Here is a 9,479-nt window from a genome sequence, read left to right on the forward strand (position 1 = left end):
AACCCAGGGGCAGTGCCAATTTCATGAAGCTAGTAGTCTGTGAAAGAGTTGAAAGTGTGCAAATAGAGATGGGAGTGCAGTTGTGTGAATCCCATGAAACATAGTCTGATTTGTATAGTAGTTTATTTTGTTTGTTTTAAACTGTGGATTTTAGTGGCTTTTTTCACTTCGTGCGCAACTGGGTTTCAAACTTTATCTACTTCAAACAAGAGGTTACTGGTCACTAAGCAGATTATAACAGAGAGAAATTTATCATGTTATAAAAGTTATGTCCATAAGTAAGAAGGAACTCTAAACCACTCAATATATTCAGAACATCAAACAGAACTAAGACAATATATGCAAAATTAGATGAGTTTGCATGCCCTTCTGGAACCAGTTTCCATTTAAGTTGAAAGACAGTGCCCACAGAGCTAATTCATTATACTGTGCTCTGAAGCACAGTATTGCATAGAGTGTTAGAAGATCTTTTTATGAAAGCTTTCAAAGAAAATATAGAAAAGGGTTACACTTAAAGTTACTTTCTTATTACGATTGCTCCTTCCCCGTCTCAGCCACTTCCACTGACTTCCAGTGGCATTAAAGCTTCTGGAGCAACTTTACAACCTAAACAACAAGGCAGAAAACCACCCTTAGCTTATAGAATCATAGAATCCTACAGTGCAGATGGAGGCCATTCAGCCCATCGAGCCTGCACCGACCACAATCCCACCTAGACCGGATCCCCATTTACCCTAGCTAGTCCTGCTGATACTAAGGGGCAATTTTGCATGGTCAATCAACCTAACCCACACATCTTTGAACTGTGGGAGGAAACCGGAGCACCCGGAAAAAAACCACGCAGACACGGGGAGAATGTGCAAATTTCACACAGTGACTCAAGCCGGGAATCGAACCCGGGTCCCTGGCGCTGTGAGGCAGCAGTGCTAACCACTGTGCCGCCCCTTATGTTTATGTTCAGAATCATCTTTAATCAGCAGTTGGTCATTTTTGAAGGACTGTTTTAGGACTTTCCACATGGACAGTCCAATACTCTTTCTTGGCCGAGTTGCTTTTAACTCAAAATGGACTTCTTCACGAGAGTTTTGACCATGCCTTTGCTTATCAAAGGAAACAATTGTATAGTATTTGTATATTCTGTGGTCAAGGGAATGCTGGAGAATAGGACATTGGTGAATTGCTCACTATGACCACAACTAATTTCAGTTGTTCCAGAAGTCTTTTGCAATATGTCTGGAAATATATTAGGTCAATTCACCAACCCTGTACACAATTCAATTTTGAGCCAGGAACTTGAACTTGAACAGGTTGCAGATCAGAAACACAGCAAGCACCCTGACTCAGGTTCTCTTCAAGTAAGATTCAATGCTGGGAGCACACGAATACTAAATTTGTCGGGCTAATTGACTGTCTCCCAAAAGTAAAGGCAATCCAAGGACTTCTTACAAGTTCCTGCGCTTTCTGGAATGACTGGCTGTTTGGCAATGATTCAAATGCTGTGCAGAGTTATTATTTGCTTATTAATTCAATTAACACCTCAATTTCTTCATTAAATGTGTTATTTCCTTTACAAAGCAATGCCCACGACTGGGTTCTGGTGCTGCTGGGATCGCCAAAACTGCCGGCTAATCAGATCGGAAGTCTAACCAATCCTCAGCTCACCTCGGCTCCCCGCACCGTGCTTTCTTAAAGTCGGTCGGTTTGGGATCAACTTTTCTTCTGGGTTCGGGGGTGGGGAGCAGGTGAGCAGCACAACCCCCTGTAAAGGCCTGCCCCATATCTCTCTAAGAATGGGCAGAGAAACAGCTTTTCATCCCTTCATTCTGGGCTGTAGTCATTCTAGTTTCAGAGGTTAAAAGGGAGAGCTCCACTTCACTGCACATCTCAAGTGCTTTAACTGATGACAAATACTAAATTGATGAATGTGCAAATCAAACCAATTTCACCCATTATGGCAGTTAATCACCCACACTGTCTTGAAATCTGGTTTAATTAGTTTGGCTGTGATATTGGTATGTCGACAAGTAAAATGATTCAACTTAATAAATTGAAAATACCCCTTCATTAAGTTTTATAATTATAGCAGGTTCCCTGGTGTACATTTCTTCTGCTCATGAAATAAGTTACGATTTACTCCATTATCCACCCCACATTATACCTGAAATGCATTGTGGGATCTGTGTTAATCTTCTGGAGAATATTTCATGTTACGTGAAAAGCAATCTATTGCAACAAATTATCCACAAAATTAGTAAATAGACCATTAAAATAATTAGTAAAATTATGATTTTATGGTTTTATTTTCATAAATATTTAATTTCATATCTGAAATTAAGAATCTTCTGATGACCATGAAATCGTTGTTGATTGTCGGAAAAACCCATCTGGTTCACTAATGTCCTTTAGGAAAGGAAATCTACCATTCTTACCTGGTCTGGCCAACATGTGACTTCAGAGCCACAGCAATGTGGTTGACTCTCAACTGTTCTCTGAAATGGCCTAGCAAGCCACTCAGTTTCAAGGGCGACTAGGGATGGGCAATAAATGCTGGCCAGCCAGCAATGCCCATGCCCCACAAACGAATTTTTAAAAAGTTCAAGAGTATCAATTTAAATACATTTAATTTGAAAAAGATAGCTTTCAAAAGAATACTGTCACATTTTCTTCCTAACTCCACTTGGGTTCCTACCAATAACTCTTTCTCCTTGGCCTGAATCATCTGTGAAGTCGCAATCCAGTGGCAGCCACCATCAGATTGCCTCTCCACCACTTTTGATTTACCCTAGACTGGAGATGCACATTTCTCCGCTGGTTCTCCAACCCAGGTCTGCTAAAAAAATGTGCTCCTGGAGTTCCTTTAGTGCACTGCGGGATTATCAAGGGAAGTAAAACTATGCCCCCTTTTTTACAACATTAAGTGCCTTCTATCAGGTCCCAGCCATTTTTCCATGAGAGAAGCTAAGTGTATAAGGCAAGTGAGTAGAATGGGTTGGGGTGGGAGTGTTGGTAGTTGGCGATGGTGATGAGGTGGTTGGGGAGGATGTGTGGATGGTCCTGATAGAAATTTTTGTGGAGATGACAGATTTGGTGGATGAGGGAAATGCAGCAAATGTTTTGTAAGTGAAATTTCAGAAAACCTTTGGCAGAATACCACACAGAAGAATACTGGAGAAGATTAAAGGGCACAGAATTGGGGATGGATAGCAAGTTGGATTAAAAGCTCATGAGCAGTTTAATTGTCAGTGGGGGACAATGTCTCACAGGGCGCAGTCCTGCAACAGAATCATAGAATCCCTACAGTGCAGAAAGAGGCTATTTGGTCCATCAAGTCTATACCAATTAAAATCCCACCCATGCCCTATCCCCATAACCCCTCGTATTTACTCTGTTAATCCTCCTGAGACTACGGGATAATTTAACATGACCAATCAACCCAGCCCACATATCTTTGGAGTGAACAGCTTACATTCAGTGTCTACATCAACAATTTTGATGGTAGGGCTAGAAAAATCTATGTCTAAATTTGAAGAGGATACTTAAGTAGGAGATCGAATAACTAATCCTGAGGATCAAAGGAAGGTGCAGGATATGTTGGAATGAGCAAAAAGGTGGTAGATTGATTTCAACTTGTTAGGTTTATTGTGTCCACGTCTACTTTATAGGATTCTTCTTATTGTATGGTAGCCAAATAGCAAAGTGTTATGGTTCAAGTCATAAACTCCAAAGTTTTTTATGGAGCCCAACTGAATCATAAGTTTTGCATCTTGGATTTGGCTAGGATAAGCATGATATGTTTCATTTCAGGTATGATTCAAATGACCCATTAGGGAGCTTTTATCAAACAAAATTTATTTAAGAATATAGTTAACATATGTAGTAAGAAAATTAGCAAGAACTTTTATCAACTACAAACAAGAAACAAACAACATGATACAGTATAACCCTTAACAAATATATCTAATGTGTTCCAATCAAACCAGCCTCATAAACAAAAAAATCCTTTTCACAGGTTTAACACAGCAAAGACTAATACTCACATGATACTGGTCTTGAGACCTTTGGATGAAGTCTGCAGTTCTCTGGATAGACTCAGAATAGTTTGAAGTCAGGAAAGCTTCCCAAAACACCAGGGACTCTAGGCAAGCCACCAACAGCCGATTCCCCCCCTTCAGAAAGGCAAGACCTTGCTGTCAGCTTATCAGCAGAATTTCCAAAACCAGGGAGAGAGAGAGAGGCTTCTTTTCATCTTATTGTCCCTTCTAAAACTAAAACTCAAACCTGCAGCTCCAAACTGAAAATGAAAACAAACTCCCATCACCCGACCTGCCAACCAGTTTTTCTCCTAACGATGCAGAGCCATAAACATCCCAGTAAAAATAAACAAACCCCCATTTAAGCAGCAATAGAAGGACATCTCCAGTCAAGCCGGTAACATAATGAAAAAAACAACTGAAGCCAAGAAGGCCTACTTACAACTGCAGAAAACATGATTTAGAAAAAAATCATATCTTAAAGTTACACTAATGTCACAAAAGCTGTTGTGACATTTCCCTGACAATCATGTACTGATAAATATTTACTCAACAATAAACAGAACATTAAATTAATACTCTCACAGCACTACTGAAAACTTATTTTGTCGTAATTAAATCAACAAAATTGACTGGGGTTTGATTTTCGTAAAGGTGTATATAATATAAGTAACAGTTCCTCTTTTCTTGTAGCAGGAAACAAGCTAATATATATTGGTGCTTTACTGGTCACAATCTTAGATATATCCTCAAGCATTTATTTCCAAAATGATTGAATTATCCTCAGTAGCTAGTCAAACAATCTCACCATAATTTCATAAGCACTCTGCTGCGTTTAACTGGATTTCTGCTGCAGAGAACTAGTTCTGTTTTGCAGGAAGCAACATCTCCCAATTCTGATTTCTGCCAAAGCATTTTTTGAGCTATTATTGTGCCTTCCCTTTAATGATGAGTGAATGCAGTAAGCTACTTTTACTAAATATGAAGTGATTAGAAGAACAGTCATGACTGTGCACAATTCCCTGAAGGTTCACAGGCTGTCAGGAGGTATTCCTCTGATTTATATTTTCCAGTTGTTAGTCAGGCTGCAGAAAATGACTCCACTGGGAGGTAATCAACGATGGTCAGGACATTTGAGAAAATCAATGCATTTCCCAGAGACTTTGGCTTAGATTCTATTTTTATTTCTCTTGGGAAATCCCGGAGATATTTTCATATTTAAGAATCGGTGTCGAAACAAGTACAATCTTGTATAAACCCACCAGCGCATCACCAGTCCACTGACACGTCGGGTTAAGTTGCCTACCTTGAGTATGTCAGCTGCCATTTGTGAGATCTCATTAAAAGGATTCTGACCAATTTCCACACACATCAACGTCACTTCTTGGGGAAAATTCATTTACACCTTCCCTCATTTTTTCACAGACCTCATTACAACTTGTAGCAGTTCCCAGTGATTGGAGTGAATTGACAGATTGGAGACAGCTGGATCTCCGCATCTTTCTCTCCAACTTTTATTAACTGGTTTCACCTTTTTGAAAAATACTATGTCAGAGAAGAGTGAGCCTTTTAGCCATTGATTTTTGGCAAGAGTAATCTAACCATATTGGTATTAATATTTGAAATAAGCTCACCATGACTCGGTGGCACAGTGACATATTGGTTAGCACTGCTGCTTCACAGCGCCAGGGACCCGGGTTCAAATCCGGCCTCGGGTCACTTTCCGTGTGGAGTTCGCACATTCTCCCCGTGACTGCGTAGGTTTTCTCCAGGTGCTCCGGTTTCCTCCCACAGTCCAAAGATGTGCGGGTTAGGTTGATTGGCCATGCTAAATTGCCCTTTGTGTGAGGGGATTAGCAGGGTAAATATGTGGGGTTACGGGAAATGGGCCTGCGTGGGATTGTGGTTGGTGCAGACTCAATGGGTCGGATGGCCTTCTTCTGCACTGTAGGGATCCTATGATTCTATGATCACTGCAGTGTTAAATATGTGTATTACAATATCAGTCTACTAAACTGATTTTCTTCAATTTCATGCTGCTGTAATTGTGGAGGTACTTCACCTAGATCATCATCATGAACAGCTTGCATTATTGTTACTGTTCATGGTCTGTGATCAGCTCATTTCTAAATATAGTTAATCGACTGGAGTTCTTCCACAGCAGTCCTGTGTTCAATTAAAGGGAGTGCACAGTAACCGCAAAGATAACTTCCTTCTTTGGGCCCTGCAACAGCTTCAACCCTCCCTAAGTCAGACACAGTAGGAGTTAGATTTAATGTTAACAAGCAATAACTATGGTCAGTCCAATTGTACATTTTGACATTATTTGCAAGCATCATATTTAGTATAAAATGAAAACAGAAAATGCTGGAAAAACTCAACAGACCTGGCAGCATCTGTGGAGAGAGAAACAGAGAACGAGAAATACACAACAAGTTAAAAAAACAGATTTTCTTCTGAATAATTGTTGTAAAAACCTATCACTGGGCACAACTGTTAGAGCAAACAGTCATTGCAGATATCCATAGAAAAGTTACAGCATAGAAGGAGGCCATTTGACCCATCATGTCCATACCAGCCCAAGGACATCCAGGTGCCCTTTCTAACCCCACCTTCCTGCACCCAACCCATAGCTCTGCAGCTTATAATACTTAAGGTGCAGATCAAGGTACTTTTTAAAAGGGTTTAGTATCTCTGCCTCCATCAAAAAACTCGGGCAGCAAATTCCAGACTCTCACTACCCTCTGTGTAAAAAAGTTATTCCTCATGTCCCCTTTACACCTTTGCCACTTACCTTGAATCTCTGTCCCCTGGCTCTAGAATTCTCCGCTAAGGGACACCATTTTGTCCTGTTCACTCTATCCCCTCATAATTTTGTATACCTCCATCAAGTCATCCCTCAGCCTTCTTTGTTCCAAGGAGGCAGCACAGTGGTTAGCACTGCTGCCTCACAGCGCCAGGGACCCAGGTTCAATTCTAGCCTCGGGTCACTGTCTGTGTAGAGTTTGCACATTCTCCCCGTGTCTGCGTGGGTTTCCTCCGGATGTTCAAGTTTCCTCCTACATTCCAAAGGTTTGCAGGTTAGGTTGATTGGCCATGCTAAATTGCCCCTTTGTCAATGACCCCAAGTAACTACATCAATCTAAGCAAGAACTTAGAGTACTCTCCAATCTCTGACATGAATTCTGCACTGCTTTCCCTGTCTCCACCATATGTTTTTGCTCACATGTTATGCTTGATTCACCATGTGAAAACTCAACTATACGTCCAACAAAGTTGTAAGTATCTGAGTTGGTGATAGGTCTGCATGAGTCCTGTGACAGTACACCCTCAGAGTGAATGGTCTTACATAGAACATAGAACAGTACAGCACAGAACAGGCCCTTCGGCCCACGATGTTGTGCCGAGCTTTATCTGAAACCAAGATCAAGCTATCCCACTCCCTATCATTCTGGTGTGCTCCATGTGCCTATCCAATAACCGCTTAAATGTTCCTAAAGTGTCTGACTCCACTATCACTGCAGGCAGTCCATTCCACACCCCAACCACTCTCTGAGTAAAGAACCTATCTCGGACATCCTTCCTATATCTCCCACCATGAACCCTATAGTTATGCCCCCTTGTAATAGCTCCATCCACCTGAGGAATTACCTAAGGAATTGTCATCTCTCTCCTGAATCATATCCTGGGGGAATTTGAAGGCCCTGTGAGAGATTATAGACATGAAATAGAACTGTCAGGGTTAGAATGTTTTTAGTGTAAAAACAAGTTTCACATGCTGCTGACATTATATCAACATGAGTGAATGTTGTATACCATGCGGTTCAGTTCCAGGTGTGTATGGGGTGCCATGGCAGGTGTTAGTACCTCTGTCAAGGAAACACGTCGTACCTTTCTCAGATCAGATCGCTTGCATTGGACCCCACCTGACACTCAGCTCTCACCTGTGGCTGCAAGTAGCTGTTTGCATTGTGGCAGCGGCCACACCCCAGAAAACCGCCTTGATGGGTGGGATAAATCAGGCGAAGGTACCAATAAGTCTAGTCCCTTTGTGAGAGAGGGCTTGCCTACCTGAGCACGTGAAGTCTTTTTCTGGTGGACTGTGTGGAGGAAACCACTGACAGGCTCAGTAGGCTGGAAGACAGAATCAGCAATGTGTTGTGGAGCATGAAGAGCAGGACAAGGCACTGAAGATGTCCTGGTTACCCATTGCACCCTGTTCTACCTCCAACCATCTGGACTCTGTCTTGCCACTGAATACAGGTCAAAGTGGGGGTAGAGAGTGAGGTTGATGGTGCGCAATTCTTAGTCACTTAAATTTAATTCAAGCAGAAATCATCTGCATACAACTATCATCCAAAATTCAGGTCCTAGAGTGATGGGTGAGTGAGGAAGCAGCAAGTGTGATTCACTGGGAGTTGTAGCCACAAACCTGTACACAGGCAGCTCAGGCTGTAGAATTGTCTATTACTAAAATGAAGCAGCGGTGAAACCCAGCAGCTGCATGAGCGGCTGAGCAGCCCTTTTCAGGATGAAACTGCTCACCTACATAGTCTGAAGAAGCAGCTAGTAAAGGTACCCCGAACATTGCCTGCTTCACCAAAACCTGGCCAGCTCATTGTGACTGGTAGGCATCCCTTTTCAGTGGTGGCAATATCAAAAAGGGAGAGAAAGCAAATATGACACGTCTCACTTTTGGTGCATGGAATGTGCGCATTCTCATGGACGATGCCAAAGCTGAGAGACCAGAATGGAGAACTGCCCAAACGGGCAGAGAGCTAGCCTGATACAAAGTTGACATTGCAGCGCTCAGCGAAATGCTGGATACAGATGCAGAGAAAGGTCAACTCGGAGAAATAGGGGTAGGAAACACATTCTTCTGGAGTGGTCGAGCCAAAGAGGGCCAATGTGAGGCTGGTATGGGTTTTGCAATGAAAAATGAACTGTTGAACAATTTGACCAGCCTTCCAAAGGGCCTCACGTCACTAAAGATCCGACTGGCAGGAAAGAAGCAAGCTACCATCATCAGCGCACATGCCCCCACAATGGCCAATCCTCAAGGAGAAATTCTATGCAGACCTGCACTCCCTGACTACAGTGACATCAAAGTCAGACAAGCTGATCATTCGTGGTTACTTTAACGCCAGAGCCAGCAAGAATCAACAAACCTGGGGTGGTGTTATCAGCATTAACAGAGTTGGGAAAGGCAACAGCTATGGCCTTATACTCCTTCAATTCTGCCCTGAGCATAAACCTCTTCTCACCAACACAGTCTTCTGCCTCCCAAACTGAAATAAGACATCCTGGAAGCACCCTTACTCCGGGCACTGGCATCTCATTGGCTATGTCATTGTCAGGATAATGATAGACAGGATATAAGGGTGGTGCTGGTTGCTGGACTGACCATGGACTTATTTCCAAAATGGGTCTGAACATTTAGCCAAAGCG

This window comes from Mustelus asterias, chromosome 14 (genome assembly GCF_964213995.1).
Source record: "Mustelus asterias chromosome 14, sMusAst1.hap1.1, whole genome shotgun sequence".
Lineage (NCBI taxonomy): Eukaryota > Metazoa > Chordata > Chondrichthyes > Carcharhiniformes > Triakidae > Mustelus > Mustelus asterias.